The sequence below is a fragment of the Dendrobates tinctorius genome, unplaced genomic scaffold (assembly GCF_039654945.1).
Source record: "Dendrobates tinctorius isolate UK_male_01 unplaced genomic scaffold, ASM3965494v1 ptg000011l, whole genome shotgun sequence".
Lineage (NCBI taxonomy): Eukaryota > Metazoa > Chordata > Amphibia > Anura > Dendrobatidae > Dendrobates > Dendrobates tinctorius.
The window spans coordinates 120,459,963-120,479,762 of record NW_027361679.1 but is presented as its reverse complement, the minus strand read 5'-3'; the positions used below and the strand labels follow the sequence as shown (position 1 = coordinate 120,479,762).

At 51.0% G+C, this 19,800-nt stretch overlaps 11 pseudogenes; all 11 read right to left on the bottom strand.

Annotated features, from left to right (window-relative positions):
* Nucleotides 1–397: 397 nt before the first annotated feature.
* On the bottom strand, nucleotides 398–516 carry LOC141051311 (5S ribosomal RNA; annotated as a pseudogene).
* A 77-nt stretch (nucleotides 517–593) lies between these two features.
* Nucleotides 594–712, bottom strand: LOC141059150 (5S ribosomal RNA; annotated as a pseudogene).
* Nucleotides 713–790: 78 nt separating this feature from the next.
* On the bottom strand, nucleotides 791–909 carry LOC141055175 (5S ribosomal RNA; annotated as a pseudogene).
* A 469-nt stretch (nucleotides 910–1,378) lies between these two features.
* On the bottom strand, nucleotides 1,379–1,497 carry LOC141055164 (5S ribosomal RNA; annotated as a pseudogene).
* A 4,381-nt stretch (nucleotides 1,498–5,878) lies between these two features.
* Nucleotides 5,879–5,997, bottom strand: LOC141055153 (5S ribosomal RNA; annotated as a pseudogene).
* Nucleotides 5,998–6,676: 679 nt separating this feature from the next.
* LOC141058973 (5S ribosomal RNA) lies at nucleotides 6,677–6,795 on the bottom strand (annotated as a pseudogene).
* A 2,422-nt stretch (nucleotides 6,796–9,217) lies between these two features.
* Nucleotides 9,218–9,336, bottom strand: LOC141055144 (5S ribosomal RNA; annotated as a pseudogene).
* Nucleotides 9,337–13,712: 4,376 nt separating this feature from the next.
* On the bottom strand, nucleotides 13,713–13,831 carry LOC141055142 (5S ribosomal RNA; annotated as a pseudogene).
* Nucleotides 13,832–15,469: 1,638 nt separating this feature from the next.
* On the bottom strand, nucleotides 15,470–15,588 carry LOC141056700 (5S ribosomal RNA; annotated as a pseudogene).
* A 1,057-nt stretch (nucleotides 15,589–16,645) lies between these two features.
* LOC141059240 (5S ribosomal RNA) lies at nucleotides 16,646–16,764 on the bottom strand (annotated as a pseudogene).
* A 272-nt stretch (nucleotides 16,765–17,036) lies between these two features.
* On the bottom strand, nucleotides 17,037–17,155 carry LOC141055351 (5S ribosomal RNA; annotated as a pseudogene).
* Nucleotides 17,156–19,800: the final 2,645 nt, after the last annotated feature.

Below are 19,800 nucleotides of genomic sequence, written 5' to 3'. Positions count from 1 at the left end.
CAAAATGTCAACAGGACCAGGGATTCCCAGCCAGTCTCCCATGCCGGTACTGGCCCGGCCTCAAGCTGCTTAGCGGCTGCGATCTGACAAGGGAATGCATATTCAGCTTAGAATGGCCGTTGACGGAAGCGTGCCATCTCTGACGTTCTTTTCAAGAAGGATAAACTCGGAAGGGCAAGCTTGGAAAAAAAACGTACAAAATGTCAACAGGACCAGGGATTCCCAGCCAGTCTCGCATGCCGGTACTGGCCCTGCCTCAAGCTGCTTTGCAGCTGCGATCTGACGAGGGCATGCATACTCAGCTTAGAATGGCCGTTGATGGAAGCGTGCCATCTCTGATGTTCTTTTCAAGAAGGATAAACTCGGAAGGGCAAGCTTGGAAAAAAAACGTACAAAATGTCAACAGGACCAGGGATTCCCAGCCAGTCTCCCATGCCGGTACTTGCCCGGCCTCAAGCTGCTTAGCGGCTGCGATCTGACGAGGGCATGCATATTCAGCTTAGAATGGCCGTTGACAGAAGCGTGCCATCTCTGACGTTCTTTTCAAGAAGGATAAACTCGGAAGGGCAAGCTTGGAAAAAAAACGTACAAAATGTCAACAGGACCAGGGATTCCCAGCCAGTCTCCCATGCCGGTACTGGCCCGGCCTCAAGCTGCTTAGTGGCTGCAATCTGACGAGGGCAGGCATATTCAGCTTAGAATGGCCGTTGACGGAAGCGTGCCATCTCTGACGTTTTTTTCAAGAAGGATAAACTCGGAAGGGCAAGCTTGGAAAAAAAAACGTACAAAATGTCAACAGGACCAGGGATTCCCAGCCAGTCTCCCATGCCGGTACTGGCCCGGCCTCAAGCTGCTTAGCGGCTGCGATCTGACGAGGGCATGCATATTCAGCTTAGAATGGCCGTTGACAGAAGCGTGCCATCTCTGATGTTCTTTTCAAGAAGGATAAACTCGGAAGGGCAAGCTTGGAAAAAAAACGTACAAAGTGTCAACAGGACCAGGGATTCTCAGCCAGTCTCCCATGCCGGTACTGGCCCGGCCTCAAGCTGGTTAGCGGCTGCGATCTGACGAGGGCATGCATATTCAGCTTAGAAAGGCCGTTGACGGAAGTGTGCCATCTCTGACGTTCTTTTCAAGAAGGATAAACTCGGAAGGGCAAGCTTGGAAAAAAAACGTACAAAATGTCAACAGGACCAGGGATTCCCAGCCAGTCTCCCATGCCGGTACTGGCCCGTCCTCAAGCCGCTTAGCGGCTGCGATCTGACGAGGGCATGCATATTCAGCTTAGAATGGCCGTTGACGGAAGCGTGCCATCTCTGACGTTCTTTTAAAGAAGGATAAACTCGGAAGGGCAAGCTTGGAAAAAAAACGTACAAAATGTCAACAGGACCAGGGATTCCCAGCCAGTCTCCCATGCCGGTACTGGCCCGGCCTCAAGCTGCTTAGCGGCTGCGATCTGACGAGGGCATGCATATTCAGCTTAGAATGGCCGTTGACGGAAGCGTGTCATCTCTGATGTTCTTTTCAAGAAGGATAAACTCGGAAGGGCAAGCTTGGAAAAAAAACGTACAAAATGTCAACAGGACCAGGGATTCCAAGCCAGTCTCCCATGCCGGTACTGACCCAGCCTCAAGCTGCTGCGATCTGACGAGGGCATGCATATTCAGCTTAGAATGGCCGTTGACGGAAGCGTGCCATCTCTGACGTTTTTTTCAAGAAGGATAAACTCGGAAGGGCAAGCTTGGCAAAAAAACGTACAAAATGTCATTAGGACCAGGGATTCCCAGCCAGTCTCCCATGCCGGTACTGGCTCGGCCTCAAGCTGCTTAGCGGCTGCGATGTGACGAGGGAATGCATATTCAGTTTAGAATGGCCGTTGACGGAAGCGTGCCATCGCTGACGTTCTTTTCAAGAAGGATAAACTCGGAAGGGCAAGCTTGGAAAAAAAACGTACAAAATGTCAACAGGACCAGAGATTCCCAGCCAGTCTCCCATGCCGGTACTGGCCCGGCCTCAAGCTGCTTAGCGGCTGCGATGTGACGAGGGCATGCATATTCAGCTTAGAATGGCCGATGATGGAAGCGTGCCATCTCTGATGTTTTTTTCAAGAAGGATAAACTCGGAAGGGCAAACTTGGAAAAAAAACATACAGAATGTCAACAGGACCAGGGATTCCCAGCCAGTCTCCCATGCCGGTACTGGCCCAGCCTCAAGCTGCTTAGAGGCTGCGATCTGACGAGGGAATGCATATTCAGCTTAGAATGGCGGTTGACGGAAGCGTGCCATCTCTGACGTTCTTTTCAAGAAGGATAAACTCGGAAGGGCAAGCTTGGAAATAAAACGTACAAAATGTCAACAGGACCAGAGATTCCCAGCAAGTCTCCCATGCCGGTACTGGCCCTGCCTCAAGCTGCTTAGCGGCTGCGATCTGACGAGGGCATGCATATTCAGTTTAGAATGGCCGTTGACGGAAGCGTGTCATCTCTGACGTTCTTTTCAAGAAGGATACACTCGGAAGGGCAAGCTTGGAAATAAAACGTACAATATGTCAACAGGATCAGGGATTCCCAGCCAGTCTCCCATGCCGGTACTGGCCCGGCCTCAAGCTGCTTAGCGGCTGCGATGTGACGAGGGCATGCATATTCAGCTTAGAATGGCCGTTGACGGAAGCGTGCTATCTCTGACGTTCTTTTCAAGAAGGATAAACTCGGAAGGGCAAGCTTGGAAAAAAAACGTACAAAAAATCAACAGGACCAGGGATTCCTAGCCAGTCTCCCATGCCGGTACTGGCCCGGCCTCAAGCTGCTTAGCGGCTGCGATGTGACGAGGGAATGCATATTCAGCTTAGAATGGCCGATGATGGAAGCGTACCATCTCTGACGTTTTTTTCAAGAAGGATAAACTCGGAAGGGCAAGCTTGGAAAAAAAACATACAGAATGTCAACAGGACCAGGGATTCCCAGCCAGTCTCCCATGCCAGTACTGGCCCGGCCTCAAGCTGCTTAGAGGCTGCGATCTGACGAGGGAATGCATATTCAGCTTAGAATGGCCATTGACGGAAGCGTGCCATCTCTGACGTTCTTTTCAAGAAGGATAAACTCGGAAGGGCAAGCTTGGAAATAAAACGTACAAAATGTCAACAGGACCAGGGATTCCCAGCAAGTCTCCCATGCCGGTACTGGCCCTGCCTCAAGCTGCTTAGCGGCTGCGATCTGACAAGGGCATGCATATTCAGCTTAGAATGGCCGTTGACGGAAGCGTGTCATCTCTGACGTTCTTTTCAAGAAGGATACACTCGGAAGGGCAAGCTTGGAAATAAAACGTACAAAATGTCAACAGGACCAGTGATTCCCAGCCAGTCTCCCATGCCGGTACTGGCCCGGCCTCAAGCTGCTTAGCGGCTGCGATCTGACGAAGGCATGCATATTCAGCTTAGAATGGCCGTTGACGGAAGCGTGCCATCTCTGACGTTCTTTTCAAGAAGGATAAACTCGGAAGGACAAGCTTGGAAATAAAACGTACAAAATGTCAACAGGACCAGGGATTCCCAGCAAGTCTCCCATGCTCGTAGTGGCCCTGCCTCAAGCTGCTTAGCGGCTGCGATCTGACGAGGGAATGCATATTCAGCTTAGAATGGACGTTGACGGAAGCGTGCCATCTCTGACGTTCTTTTCAAGAAGGATAAACTCGGAAGGGCAAGCTTGGAAAAAAAACGTACAGAATGTCAACAGGACCAGGGATTCCAAGCCAGTCTCCCATGCTGGTACTGGCCCGGCCTCAAGCTGCTTAGAGGCTGCGATCTGACGAGGGAATGCATATTCAGCTTAGAATGGCCGTTGACGGAAGCGTGCAATCTCTGACGTTCTTTTCAAGAAGGATAAACTCGGAAGGGCAAGCTTGGAAATAAAACGTACAAAATGTCAACAGGACCAGGGATTCCCAGCAAGTCTCCCATGCCGGTACTGGTCCTGCCTCAAGCTGCTTAGCGGCTGCGATCTGACGAGGGCATGCATATTCAGCTTAGAATGGCCGTTGACGGAAGCGTGTCATCTCTGACGTTCTTTTCAAGAAGGATACACTCGGAAGGGCAAGCTTGGAAATAAAACGTACAATATGTCAACAGAATCAGGGATTCCCAGCCAGTCTCCCATGCCGGTACTGGCCCGGCCTCAAGCTGCTTCGCGGCTGCGATTTGACGAGGGCATGCATATTCAGCGTAGAATGGCCGTTGATGGAAGCGTGTCATCTCTGACGTTCTTTTCAAGAAGGATAAACTCGGAAGGGCAAGCTTGGAAAAAAAACGTTCAAAATGTCAACAGGACCAGGGATTCCCAGCCAGTCTCCCATGCCGATACTGGCCCGGCCTCAAGCTGCTTAGCGGCTGCGATCTGACGAGGGCATGCATATTCAGCTTAGAATGGCCGTTGACGGAAGCGTGCCATCTCTGATGTTTTTTTCAAGAAGGGTAAACTCGGAAGGGCAAGCTTGGCAAAAAAACGTACAAAAAGTCATTAGGACCAGGGATTCCCAGCCAGTCTCCCATGCCGGTACTGGCCCGGCCTCAAGCTGCTTAGCGGCTGCGATGTGACGAGGGCATGCATATTCAGTTTAGAATGGCCGTTGACGGAAGCGTGCCATCTCTGACGTTCTTTTCAAGAAGGATAAACTCGGAAGGTCAAGCTTGGAAAAAAAACGTACAAAATGTCAAAAGGACCAGGGATTCTCAGCCAGTCTCCCATGCCGGTACTGGCCCGGCCTCAAGCTACTTAGCGGCTGCAATGTGACGAGGGCATGCATATTCAGCTTAGAATGGCCGATGATGGAGGCGTGCCATCTCTGACGTTTTTTTCAAGAAGGATAAACTCGGAAGGGCAAGCTTGGAAAAAAAACATACAGAATGTCAACAGGACCAGGGATTCACAGCCAGTCTCCCATGCCGGTACTGGCCCGGCCTCAAGCTGCTTAGAGGCTGCGATCTGACGAGGGAATGCATATTCAGCTTAGAATGGCCGTTGACGGAAGCGTGCTATCTCTGACGTTCTTTTCAAGAAGGATAAACTCGGAAGGGCAAGCTTGGAAATAAAACGTACAAAATGTCAACAGGACCAGGGATTCCCAGCAAGTCTCCCATGCCGGTACTGGCCCTGCCTCAAGCTGCTTAGCGGCTGCGATCTGACGAGGGCATGCATATTCAGCTTAGAATGGCCGTTGATGGAAGCGTGTCATCTCTGACGTTCTTTTCAAGAAGGATACACTCGGAAGGGCAAGCTTGGAAATAAAACGTACAATATGTCAACAGGATCAGGGATTCCCAGCCAGTCTCCCATGCCGGTACTGGCCCGGCCTCAAGCTGCTTAGCGGCTGCAATGTGACGAGGGCATGCATATTCAGCTTAGAATGGCCGTTGACGGAAGCGTGCCATCTCTGACGTTCTTTTCAAGAAGGATAAACTCGGAAGGGCAAGATTGGAAAAAAAACGTACAAAATGTCAACAGGACTAGGGATTCCCAGCCAGTCTCCCATGCTGGTACTGGCCCGTCCTCAAGCTGCTTAGCGGCTGCGATATGACGAGGGAATGCATATTCAGCTTAGAATGGCCGATGATAGAAGCTTGCCATCTCTGACGTTTTTTTCAAGAAGGATAAACTCGGAAGGGCAAGCTTGGAAAAAAAACATACAGAATGTCAACAGGACCACGGATTCCCAGCCAGTCTCCCATGCCGGTACTGGACCGCCCTCAAGCTGCTTAGAGGCTGCGATCTGACGAGGGAATGCATATTCAGCTTAGAATGGCCGTTGACGGAAGCGTGCCATCTCTGACGTTCTTTTCAAGAAGGATAAACTCGGAAGGGCAAGCTTGGAAATAAAACGTACAAAATGTCAACAGGACCAGGGATTCCCAGCCAGTCTCCCATGCCGGTACTGGCCCGGCCTCAAGCTGCTTAGCGGCTGCGATCTGACGAGGGCATGCATATTCAGCTTAGAATGGCCGTTGACGGAAGCGTGCCATCTCTGACGTTTTTTTCAAGAAGGATAAACTCGGAAGGGCAAGCTTGGCAAAAAAACGTACAAAATGTCATTAGGACCAGGGATTCCCAGCCAGTCTCCCATGCTGGTACTGGCCCGGCCTCAAGGTGCTTAGCAGCTGCGATGTGACGAGGGCATGCATATTCAGTTTAGAATGGCCGTTGACGGAAGTGTGCCATCTCTGACGTTCTTTTCAAGAAGGATAAACTCGGAAGGGCAAGCTTGGAAAAAAAAACGTACAAAATGTCAACAGGACCAGGGATTCCCAGCCAGTCTCCCATGCCGGTACTGGCCCGGCCTCAAGCTGCTTAGCGGCTGCGATGTGACGAGGGCATGCATATTCAGCTTAGAATGGCCGACGATGGAAGCGTGCCATCTCTGACGTTTTTTTCAAGAAGGATAAACTCGGAAGGGCAAGCTTGGAAACAAAACATACAGAATGTCAACAGGACCAGGGATTCCCAGCCAGTCTCCCCAGCCAGTCTCCCATGCCGGTACTGGCCCGGCCTCAAGCTGCTTAGAGGCTGCGATCTGACGAGGGAATGCATATTCAGCTTAGAATGGCCGTTGATGGAAGCGTGCCATCTCTGACGTTCTTTTCAAGAAGGATAAACTCGGAATGGCAAGCTTGGAAATAAAACGTACAAAATGTCAACAGGACCAGGGATTCCCAGCCAGTCTCCCATGCCGGTACTGGCCCGGCCTCAAGCTGCTTAGCGGCTGCAATCTGACGAGGGCAGGCACATTCAGCTTAGAATGGCCGTTGACGGAAGCGTGCCATCTCTGACGTTTTTTTCAAGAAGGATAAACTCGGAAGGGCAAGCTTGGAAAAAAAACGTACAAAAAGTCAACAGGACCAGGGATTCCCAGCCAGTCTCCCATGCCGGTACTGGCCCGGTCGCAAGCTGCTTAGCGGCTGCGATGTGACGAGGGCATGCATATTCAGCTTAGAATGGCCGATGATGGAAGTGTGCCATCTCTGACGTTTTTTTCAAGAAGGATAAACTCGGAAGGGCAAGCTTGGAAAAAAAACATACAGAACGTCAACAGGACCAGGGATTCCCAGCCAGTCTCCCATGCCGGTACTGGCCCTGCCTCAAGCTGCTTAGCGGCTGTGATCTGACGAGCGCATGCATATTCAGCTTAGAATGGCCGTTGACAGAAGCATGCCATCTCTGACGTTCTTTTCAAGAAGGATAAACTCGGAAGGGCAAGCTTGGAAAAAAAACGTACAAAATGTCAACAGGACCAGGGATTCCCAGCCAGTCTCCCATGCCGGTACTGGCCCGGCCTCAAGCTGCTGCGATCTGACGAGGGCATGCATATTCAGCTTAGAATGGCCGTTGACGGAAGGGTGCCATCTCTGACGTTTTTTTCAAGAAGGATAAACTCGGAAGGGCAAGCTTGGAAAAAAAAATGTACAAAATGTCAACAGGACCAGGGATTCCCAGCCAGTCTCCCATGCAGGTACTGGCCCAGCCTCAAGCTGCTTAGCGGCTGCGATCTGACGAGGGGATGCATATTCAGCTTAGAATGGCCGTTGACGGAAGCGTGCCATCTCTGACGTTCTTTTCAAGAAGGATAAACTCGGAAGGGCAAGCTTGGAAAAAAAACGTACAAAATGTCAACAGGACAAGGGATTCCCAGCCAGTCTCCCATGCCGGTACTGGCCCGGCCTCAAGCTGCTTAGCGGCTGCGATCTGACGAGGGCATGCATATTCAGGTTAGAATGGCCGTTGACAGAAGCGTGCCATCTCTGACGTTCTTTTCAAGAAGGATAAACTCGGAAGGGCAAGCTTGGAAAAAAAACGTACAAAATGTCAACAGGATCAGGGATTCCCAGCCAGTCTCGCACGCCGGTACTGGCCCTGCCTCAAGCTGCTTAGCGGCTGCGATCTGACGAGGGCATGCATATTCAGCTTAGAATGGCCGTTGACGGAAGCGTGCCATCTCTGACGTTCTTTTCAAGAAGGATAAACTCGGAAGGGCAAGCTTGGAAACAAAACGTAGAAAATGTCAACACGACCAGGGATTCCCAGCCAGTCTCGCATGCCGGTACTGGCCCTGCCTCAAGCTGCTTAGCGGCTGCGATCTGACGAGGGCATGCATATTCAGCTTAGAATGGCCGTTGACGGAAGCGTGTCATCTCTGACGTTCTTTTCAAGAAGGATAAACTCAGAAGGGCAAGCTTGGAAATAAAACGTACAAAATGTCAACAGGATCAGGGATTCCCAGCCAGTCTCCCATGCCGGTACTGGCCCGACCTCAAGCTGCTTAGCGGCTGCGATCTGACGAGGTCATGCATATCCAGCTTAGAATGGCCGTTGACGGAAGCGTGCCATCTCCGACGTTCTTTTCAAGAAGGATAAACTCGGAAGGGCAAGCTTGGAAAAAAAACGTACAAAATGTCAACAGGACCAGGGATTCCCAGCCAGTCTCCCATGCCGGTACTGGCCCAGCCTCAAACTGCTTAGCGGCTGCGATCTGACGAAGGCATGCATATTCAGCTTAGAATGGCCGTTGACAGAAGTGTGCTTTCTCTGACGTTCTTTTCAAGAAGGATAAACTCGGAAGGGCAAGCTTGGAAAAAAAACGTACAAAATGTCAACAGGAACAGGGATTCCCAGCCAGTCTCCCATGCCGGTACTGGCCCGTCCTCAAGCTGCTTAGCGGCTGCGATCTGACAAGGGCATGCATATTCTGCTTAGAATGGCCGTTGACGGAAGCGTGCCATCTCTGACGTTCTTTTCAAGAAGGATAAACTCGGAAGGGCAAGCTTGGAAAAAAAACGTACAAAATGTCAACAGGACCAGGGATTCCCAGCCAGTCTCGCATGCCGGTACTGGCCCTGCCTCAAGCTGCTTAGCGGCTGCCATCTGACGAGGGCACGCATATTCAGCTTAGAATGGCCGTTGACGGAAGCGTGTCATCTCTGACGTTCTTTTCAAGAAGGATAAACTCGGAAGGGCAAGCTTGGAAATAAAACATACAAAATGTCAACAGGATCAGGGATTCCCAGCCAGTCTCCCATGCCAGTACTGGCCTGGCCTCAAGCAGCTTAGCGGCTGCGATCTGACGAGGGCATGCATATTCAGCTTAGAATGGCCGTTGAATGAAGCGTGCCATCTCTGACGTTCTTTTCAAGAAGGATAAACTCGGAAGGGCAAGCTTGGAAAAAAAACGTACAAAATGTCAACAGGACCAGGGATTCCCAGCCAGTCTCCCATGCCGGTACTGGCCCGGCCTCAAGCTGCTTAGCGGCTGCGATCTGACGAGGGCATGCATATTCAGCTTAGAATGGCCGTTGACAGAAGCATGCCATCTCTGACGTTCTTTTCAAGAAGGATAAACTCGGAAGGGCAAGCTTGGAAAAAAAACGTACAAAATGTCAACAGGACCAGGGATTCTCAGCCAGTCTCCCATGCCAGTAATAGCCCGGCCTCAAGCTGCTTAGCGGCTGCGATCTGACGAGGGCATGCATATTCAGCTTAGAATGGCCGTTGACGGAAGCGTGCTATCTCTGACGTTCTTTTCAAGAAGGTTAAACTCGGAAGGGCAAGCTTGGAAAAAAAACGTACAAAATGTCAACAGGACCAGGGATTCCCAGCCAGTCTCCCATGCCGGTACTGGCCCGGCCTCAAGCTGCTTAGCGGCTGCGATCTGACGAGGGAAAGCATATTCAGCTTAGAATGGCCGATGATGGAAGCGTGCCATCTCTGACATTTTTTTCAAGAAGGATAATCTCGGAAGGGCAAGCTTGGAAAAAAAACATACAGAATGTCAACAGGACCTGGGATTCCCAGCCAGTCTCCCATGCCGGTACTGGCCCGGCCTCAAGCTGCTTAGAGGCTGCGATCTGACGAGGGAATGCATATTCAGCTTAGAATGGCCGTTGACGGAAACGTGCCATCTCTGACGTTCTTTTCAAGAAGGATAAACTCGGAAGGGCAAGCTTGGAAATAAAACGTACAAAATGTCAACAGGACGAGGGATTCCCAGCAAGTCTCCCATGCCGGTACTGGCCCTGCCTCAAGCTGCTTAGCGGCTGCGATCTGACGAGGGCATGCATATTCAGCTTAGAATGGCCGTTGACGGTAGCCTGTCATCTCTGACGTTCTTTTCAAGAAGGATACACTCGGAAGGGCAAGCTTGGAAATAAAATGTACAATATGTCAACAGGATCAGGGATTCCCAGCCAGTCTCCCATGCCGGTACTGGACCGGCCTCAAGCTGCTTAGCGGCTGCGATGTGACGAGGGCATGCATATACAGCTTAGAATGGCCGTTGACGGAAGCGTGCCATCTCTGACGTTCTTTTCAAGAAGGATAAACTCGGAAGGGCAAGCTTGGAAAAAAAACGTACAAAAAGTCAACAGGACCAGGGATTCCCAGCCAGTCTCCCATGCCGGTACTGGCCCGGCCTCAAGCTGCTTAGCGGCTGCGATGTGACGAGGGCATGCATATTCAGCTTAGAATGGCCGATGATGGAAGCGTGCCATCTCTGACGTTTTTTTCAAGAAGGATAAACTCGGAAGGGCAAGCTTGGAAAAAAAACATACAGAATGTCAACAGGACCAGGGATTCCCAGGCAGTCTCCCATGCCGGTGCTGGCCCGGCCTCAGGCTGCTTAGAGGCTGCGATCTGACGAGGGAATGCATATTCAGCTTAGAATGGCCGTTGACGTAATCGTGCCATCTCTGACGTTCTTTTCAAGAAGGATAAACTCGGAAGGGCAAGCTTGGAAATAAAACGTACAAAATGTCAACAGGACCAGGGATTCCCAGCAAGTCTCCCATGCCGGTACTGGCCCTGCCTCAAGCTGCTTAGCGGCTGCGATCTGACAAGGGCATGCATATTCAGCTTAGAATGGCCGTTGACGGAAGCGTGTCATCTCTGACGTTCTTTTCAAGAAGGATACACTCGGAAGGGCAAGCTTGGAAATAAAACGTACAAAATGTCAACAGGACCAGTGATTCCCAGCCAGTCTCCCATGCCGGTACTGGCCCTGCCTCAAGCTGCTTAGCGGCTGCGATCTGACAAGGGCATGCATATTCAGCTTAGAATGGCCGTTGACGGAAGCGTGTCATCTCTGACGTTCTTTTCAAGAAGGATACACTCGGAAGGGCAAGCTTGGAAATAAAACGTACAAAATGTCAACAGGACCAGTGATTCCCAGCAAGTCTCCCATGCCGGTACTGGCCCTGCCTCAAGCTGCTTAGCGGCTGCGATCTGACAAGGGCATGCATATTCAGCTTAGAATGGCCGTTGACGGAAGCGTGTCATCTCTGACGTTCTTTTCAAGAAGGATACACTCGGAAGGGCAAGCTTGGAAATAAAACGTACAAAATGTCAACAGGACCAGTGATTCCCAGCCAGTCTCCCATGCCGGTACTGGCCCGGCCTCAAGCTGCTTAGCGGCTGCGATCTGACGAGGGCATGCATATTCAGCTTAGAATGGCCGTTGATGGAAGCGTGCCATGTCTGACGTTCTTTTCAAGAAGGATAAACTCGGAAGGGCAAGCTTGGAAATAAAACGTACAAAATGTCAACAGGACCAAGGATTCCCAGCAAGTCTCCCATGCCCGTAGTGGCCCTGCCTCAAGCTGCTTAGCGGCTGCGATCTGACAAGGGAATGCATATTCAGCTTAGAATGGCCGTTGACGGAAGCGTGCCATCTCTGACGTTCTTTTCAAGAAGGATAAACTCGGAAGGGCAAGCTTGGAAAAAAAACGTACAAAATGTCAACAGGACCAGGGATTCCCAGCCAGTCTCCCATGCAGGTACTGGCCCAGCCTCAAGCTGCTTAGCGGCTGCGATCTGACGAGGGAATGCATATTCAGCTTAGAATGGCCGTTGACGGAAGCGTGCCATCTCTGACTTTCTTTTCAAGAAGGATAAACTCGGAAGGGCAAGCTTGGAAAAAAAACGTACAAAATGTCAACAGGACCAGGGTTTCCCAGCCAGTACTGGCCCGGCCTCAAGCTGCTTAGCGGCTGCGATCTGACGAGGGCAGGCATATTCAGCTTAGAATGGCCGTTGACGGAAGCGTGCCATCTCTGACGTTTTTTTCAAGAAGGATAAACTCGGAAGGGCAAGCTTGGAAAAAAAACGTACAAAATGTCAACAGGACCAGGGATTCCCAGCCAGTCTCCCATGCCGGTACTGGCCCGGCCTCAAGCTGCTTAGCGGCTGCGATCTGACAAGGGCATGCATATTCAGCTTAGAATGGCCGTTGACGGAAGCGTGCCATCTCTGACGTTCTTTTCAAGAAGGATAAACTCGGAAGGGCAAGCTTGGAAAAAAAACGTACAAAATGTCAACAGGACCAGGGATTCCCAGCCAGCCTCGCATGCCGGTACTGGCCCTGCCTCAAGCTGCTTAGCGGCTGCGATCTGACGAGGGCATGCATATTCAGCTTAGAATGGCCGTTGACGGAAGCGTGTCATCTCTGACGTTCTTTTCAAGATGGATAAACTCGGAAGGGCAAGCTTGGAAATAAAACGTACAAAATGTCAACAGGATCAGGGATTCCCAGCCAGTCTCCCATGCCGGTACTGGCCCGGCCTCAAGCTGCTTAGCGGCTGCGATCTGACGAGGGCATGCATATTCAGCTTAGAATGGCCGTTGACGGAAGCGTGCCATCTCTGACGTTCTTTTCAAGAAGGATAAACTCGGAAGGGCAAGCTTGGAAAAAAAACGTACAAAATGTCAACAGGACCAGGGATTCCCAGCCAGTCTCCCATGCCGGTACTGGCCCTTCCTCAAGCTGCTTAGCGGCTGCAATCTGACGAGGGAAGGCATATTCAGCTTAGAATGGCCGTTGATGGAAGCGTGCCATCTCTGACATTTTTTTCAAGAAGGATAAACTCGGAAGGGCAAGCTTGGAAAAAAAACGTACAAAATGTCAACAGGACCAGGGATTCCCAGCCAGTCTCCCATGCCGGTACTGGCCCGGCCTCAAGCTGCTTAGCGGCTGCGATCTGACAAGGGCATGCATATTCAGCTTAGAATGGCCGTTGACAGAAGAGTACCATCTCTGACGTTCTTTTCAAGAAGGATAAACTTGGAAGGGCAAGCTTGGAAAAAAAACGTACAAGATGTCAACAGGACCAGGGATTCCCAGCCAGTATCGCTTGCCGGTACTGGCCCTGCCTCAAGCTGCTTAGGGGCTGCGATCTGACAAGGCCATGCATATTCAGCTTAGAATGGCCGTTGACGGAAGCGTGCCATCTCTGACGTTCTTTTCAAGAAGGATAAACTCGGAAGGGCAAGCTTGGAAAAAAAACGTACAAAATGTCAACAGGACCAGGGATTCCCAGCCAGTATCGCTTGCCGGTACTGGCCCTGCCTCAAGCTGCTTAGCGGCTGCAATCTGACGAGGGCATGCATATTCAGCTTAGAATGGCCATTGACGGAAGCGTGTCATCTCTGACGTTCTTTTCAAGATGGATAAACTCGGAAGGGCAAGCTTGGAAATAAAACGTACAAAATGTCAACAGGATCAGGGATTCCCAGCCAGTATCCCATGCCGGTACTGGCCCGGCCTCAAGCTGCTTAGCGGCTGCGATCCGACGAGGGCATGCATATTCAGCTTAGAATGGCCGTTGACGGAAGCGTGCCATCTCTGACGTTCTTTTCAAGAAGGATAAACTCGGAAGGGCAAGCTTGGAAAAAAAACGTACAAAATGTCAACAGGACCAGGGATTCCCAGCCAGTCTCCCATGCCGGTACTGGCCCGGCCTCAAGCTGCTTAGCGGCTGCGATCTGACGAGGGCATGCATATTCAGCTTAGAATGGCCGTTGACAGAAGCGTGCCATCTCTGACGTTCTTTTCAAGAAGGATAAACTCGGAAGGGCAAGCTTGGAAAAAAAACGTACAAAATGTCAACAGGATCAGGGATTCCCAGCCAGTCTCCCATGCTGGTACTGGCCCGGCCTCAAGCTGCTTAGCGGCTGCGATCTGATGAGTGCATGCATATTCAGTTGAGAATGGCCATTGACAGAAGAGTGCCATCTCTGATGTTTTTTTCGAGAAGGATAAACTCGGAAGGGCAAGCTTGGAAAAAAAACGTACAAAACGTCAACAGGACCAGGGATTCCCAGCCAGTCTCCCATGCCGGTACTGGCCCGGCCTCAAGCTGCTGCGATCTGACGAGGGCATGCATATTCAGATTAGAATGGCCGTTGACGGAAGCGTGCCATCTCTGACGTTCTTTTCAAGAAGGATAAACTCGGAAGGGCAAGCTTGGAAAAAAAACGTACAAAATGTCAACAGAACCAGGGATTCCCAGCCAGTCTCCCATGCAGGTACTGGCCCAGCCTCAAGCTGCTTAGCGGCTGCGATCTGACGAGGGAATGCATATTCAGCTTAGAATGGCCGTTGACGGAAGCGTGCCATCTCTGACGTTCTTTTCAAGAAGGATAAACTCGGAAGGGCAAGCTTGGAAAAAAAACGTACAAAACGTCAACAGGACCCGGGATTCCCAGCCAGTCTCCCATGCCGGTACTGGCCCGGCCTCAAGCTGCTTAGCGGGTGCGATCTGATGAGGGCAGGCATATTCAGCTTAGAATGGCCGTTGACGGAAGCGTGCCATCTCTGACGTTTTTTTCAAGAAGGATAAACTCGGAAGGGCAAGCTTGGAAAAAAAAACGTACAAAATGTCAACAGGACCAGGGATTCCCAGCCAGTCTCCCATGCCGGTACTGGCCCGGCCTCAAGCTGCTTAGAGGCTGCGATCTGACAAGGGCATGCATATTCAGCTTAGAATGGCCGTTGACGGAAGCGTGCCATCTCTGACGTTCTTTTCAAGAAGGATAAACTCGGAAGGGCAAGCTTGGAAAAAAAACGTACAAAATGTCAACAGGACCAGGGATTCCCAGCCAGTCTCGCATGCCGGTACTGGCCCTGCCTCAAGCTGCTTAGCGGCTGCGATCTGACGAGGGCATGCATATTCAGCTTAGAATGGCCGTTGACGGAAGCGAGTCATCTCTGACGTTCTTTTCAAGAAGGATAAACTCGGAAGGGCAAGCTTGGAAATAAAACGTACAAAATGTCAACAGGATCAGGGATTCCCAGCCAGTCTCACTTGCTGGTACTGGCCCGGCCTCAAGCTGCTTAGCGGCTGCGATCTGACGAGGGCATGCATATTCAGCTTAGAATGGCCGTTGACAGAAGTGTGCCATCTCTGACGTTCTTTTCAAGAAGGATAAACTCGGAAGGGCAAGCTTGGAAAAAAAACGTACAAAATGTCAACAGGACCAGGGATTCCCAGCCAGTCTCCCATGCCGGTACTGGCCCAGCCTCAAGCTGCTTAGTGGCTGCGATCTGACGAGGGCATGCATATTCAGCTTAGAATGGCCGTTGACAGAAGCGTGCCATCTCTGACGTTCTTTTCAAGAAGGATAAACTCGGAAGGGCAAGCTTGGAAAAAAAACTTACAAAATGTCAACAGGACCAGGGATTCCCAGCCAGTCTCCCATGCCGGTACTGGCCCGGCCTCAAGCTGCTTAGCGGCTGCAATCTGACGAGGGCAGGCATATTCAGCTTAGAATGGCCATTGACGGAAGCGTGCCATCTCTGACGTTTTTTTCAAGAAGGATAAACTCGGAAGGGCAAGCTTGGAAAAAAAACGTACAAAATGTCAACAGGACCAGGGATTCCCAGCCAGTCTCCCATGCCGGTGCTGGCCCGGCCTCAAGCTGCTTAGCGGCTGCAATCTGACGAGGGCAGGCATATTCAGCTTAGAATGGCCATTGACGGAAGCGTGCCATCTCTGACGTTTTTTTCAAGAAGGATAAACTCGGAAGGGCAAGCTTGGAAAAAAAACGTACAAAATGTCAACAGGACCAGGGATTCCCAGCCAGTCTCGCATGCGGGTACTAGCCCTGCCTCAAGCTGCTTAGCGGCTGCGATCTGACGAGGGCATGCATATTCAGCTTAGAATGGCCGTTGACGGAAGCGTGTCATCTCTGACGTTCTTTTCAAGAAGGATAAACTCGGAAGGGCAAGCTTGGAAATAAAACGTACAAAATGTCAACAGGACCAGGGATTCCCAGCCAGTCTCGCATGCCGGTACTAGCCCTGCCTCAAGCTGCTTAGCGGCTGCGATCTGACGAGGGCATGCATATTCAGCTTAGAATGGCCGTTGACGGAAGCGTGTCATCTCTGACGTTCTTTTCAAGAAGGATAAACTCGGAAGGGCAAGCTTGGAAATAAAACGTACAAAATGTCAACAGGATCAGGGATTCCCAGCCAGTCTCCCATGCCGGTACTGGCCCGGCCTCAAGCTGCTTAGCGGCTGCGATCTGACGAGGGAATGCATATTCAGCTTAGAATGGCCGTTGACGGAAGCGTGCCATCTCTGACGTTCTTTTCAAGAAGGATAAACTCGGAAGGGCAAGCTTGGAAAAAAAACGTACAAAATGTCAACAGGACCAGGGATTCCCAGCCAGTCTCCCATGCCAGTACTGTCCCGGCCTCAAGCTGCTTAGCGGCTGCGATCTGACGAGGGAATGCATATTCAGCTTAGAATGGCCGTTGACAGAAGCGCGCCATCTCTGACGTTCTTTTCAAGAAGGATAAACTCGGAAGGGCAAGCTTGGAAAAAAAACGTACAAAATGTCAACAGGACCAGGGATTCCCAGCCAGTCTCCCATGCCGGTACTGGCCCGGCCTCAAGCTGCTTAGCGGCTGCAATCTGACGAGGGCAGGCATATTCAGCTTAGAATGGCCGTTGACGGAAGCGTGCCATCTCTGACGTTTTTTTCAAGAAGGATAAACTCGGAAGGGCAAGCTTGGAAAAAAAACGTACAAAATGTCAACAGGACCAGGGATTCCCAGCCAGTCTCCCATGCCGGTACTGGCCCGGCCTCAAGCTGCGTAGCGGCTGCGATGTGACAAGGGCATGCATATTCAGCTTAGAATGGCTGTTGACAGAAGCGTGCCATCTCTGACGTTCTTTTCAAGAAGGATAAACTCGGAAGGGCAAGCTTGGAAAAAAACGTACAAAATGTCAACAGTACCAGGGATTCCCACCCAGTCTCCCATGCCGGTACTGGCCCGGCCTCAAACTGCTTAGCGGCTGCGATCTGACGAGGGCATGCATATTCAGCTTAGAATGGCCGTTGACGGAAGCGTGTCATCTCTGACGTTCTTTTCAAGAAGGATAAACTCGGAAGGGCAAGCTTGAAAAAAAAAACGTACAAAATGTCAACAGGATCAGGGATTCCCAGCCAGTCTCCCATGCCGGTACTGTCCCGGCCTCAAGCTGCTTAGCGGCTGCGATATGACGAGGGCATGCATATTCAGCTTAGAATGGCCGTTGACGGAAGCGTGCCATCTCTGACGTTTTTTTCAAGAAGGATAAACTCGGAAGGGCAAGCTTGGCAAAAAAACGTACAAAATGTCATTAGGACCAGGGATTCCCAGCCAGTCTCCCATGCCGGTACTGGCCCTGCCTCAAGCTGCTTAGCGGCTGCGATGTGACGAGGGCATGCATATTCAGTTTAGAATGGCCGTTGACGTAAGCGTGCCATCTCTGACGTTCTTTTCAAGAAGGATAAACTCGGAAGGGCAAGCTTGGAAATAAAACGTACAAAACGTCAACAGGACCAGGGATTCCCAGCAAGTCTCCCATGCCGGTACTGGCCCTGCCTCAAGCTGCTTAGCGGCTGCGATCTGACAAGGGAATGCATATTCAGCTTAGAATGGCCGTTGACGGAAGCGTGTCATCTCTGACGTTCTTTTCAAGAAGGATACACTCGGAAGGGCAAGCTTGGAAATAAAACGTACAAAATGTCAACAGGACCAGTGATTCCCAGCCAGTCTCCCATGCCGGAACTGGCCCGGCCTCAAGCTGCTTAGCGGCTGCGATCTGACGAGGGGATGCATATTCAGCTTAGAATGGCCGTTGACGGAAGCGTGCCATCTCTGACGTTCTTTTCAAGAAGGATAAATTCGGAAGGGCAAGCTTGGAAATAAAACGTACAAAATGTCAACAGGACCAGGGATTCCCAGCTAGTCTCCCATGCCCGTAGTGGCCCTGCCTCAAGCTGCTTAGCGGCTGCGATCTGACAAGGGAATGCATATTCAGCTTAGAATGGCCGTTGACAGAAGCGTGCCATCTCTGACGTTCTTTTCAAGAAAGATTAACTCGGAAGGGCAAGCTTGGAAAAAAAACATACAGAATGTCAACAGGACCAGGGATTCCAAGCCAGTCTCCCATGCCGGTACTGGCCCGGCCTCAAGCTGCTTAGAGGCTGCGATCTGACGAGGGAATGCATATTCAGCTTAGAATGGCCGTTGACGGAAGCGTGCTATCTCTGACGTTCTTTTCAAGAAGGATAAACTCGGAAGGGCAAGCTTGGAAATAAAACGTTCAAAATGTCAACAGGATCAGGGATTCCCAGCAAGTCTCCCATGCCGGTACTGGTCCTGCCTCAAGCTGCTTAGCGGCTGCGATCTGACGAGGGCATGCATATTCAGCTTAGAATGGCCGTTGACGGAAGCGTGTCATCTCTGACGTTCTTTTCAAGAAGGATACACTCGGAAGGGCAAGCTTGGAAATAAAACGTACAATATGTCAACAGGATCAGGGATTCCCAGCCAGTCTCCCATGCCGGTACTGGCCCGGCCTCAAGCTGCTTAGCGGCTGCGATCTGACGAGGGCATGCATATTCAGCTTAGAATGGCCGTTGATGGAAGCGTGTCATCTCTGACGTTCTTTTCAAGAAGGATAAACTCGGAAGGGCAAGCTTGGAAAAAAAACGTACAAAATGTCAACAGGACCAGGGATTCCCAGCCAGTCTCCCATGCCGGTACTGGCCCGGCCTCAAGCTGCTTAGCGGCTGCGATGTGACGAGGGCATGCATATTCAGTTTAGAATGGCCGTTGACGGAAGCGTGCCATCTCTGACGTTCTTTTCAAGAAGGATAAACTCGGAAGGGCAAGCTTGGAAAAAAAACGTACAAAATGTCAACAGGACCAGGGATTCCCAGCCAGTCTCCCATGCCGGTACTGGCCCGGCCTCAAGCTGCTTAGCGGCTGCGATGTGACGAGGGCATGCATATTCAGCTTAGAATGGCCGATGATGGAAGCGTGCCATCTCTGACGTTTTTTTCAAGAAGGATAAACTCGGAAGGGCAAGCTTGGAAAAAAAACATAAAGAATGTCAACAGGACCAGGGATTCCCAGCCAGTCTCCCATGCCGGTACTGGCCCGGCCTCAAGCTGTTTAGAGGCTGCGATCTGACGAGGGAATGCATATTCAGCTTAAAATGGCCATTGACGGAAGCGTGCCATCTCTGACGTTCTTTTCAAGAAGGATAAACTCGGAAGGGCAAGCTTGGAAATAAAACGTACAAAATGTCAACAGGACCAGGGATTCCCAGCAAGTCTCCCATGCCGGTACTGGCCCTGCCTCAAGCTGCTTAGCGGCTGCGATCTGACGAGGGCATGCATATTCAGCTTAGAATGGCCGTTGACGGAAGCGTGTCATCTCTGACGTTCTTTTCAAGAAGGATACACTCGGAAGGTCAAGCTTGGAAATAAAACGTACAATATGTCAACAGGATCAGGGATTCCCAGCCAGTCTCCCATGTCGGTACTGGCCCGGCCTTAAGCTGCTTAGCGGCTGCGATCTGACGAGGGCATGCATATTCAGCTTCGAATGGCTGTTGCGGGAAGCGTGCCATCTCTGACGTTCTTTTCAAGAAGGATAAACTCGGAAGGGGAAGCTTGGAAATAAAACGTACAAAATGTCAACAGGACCAAGGAT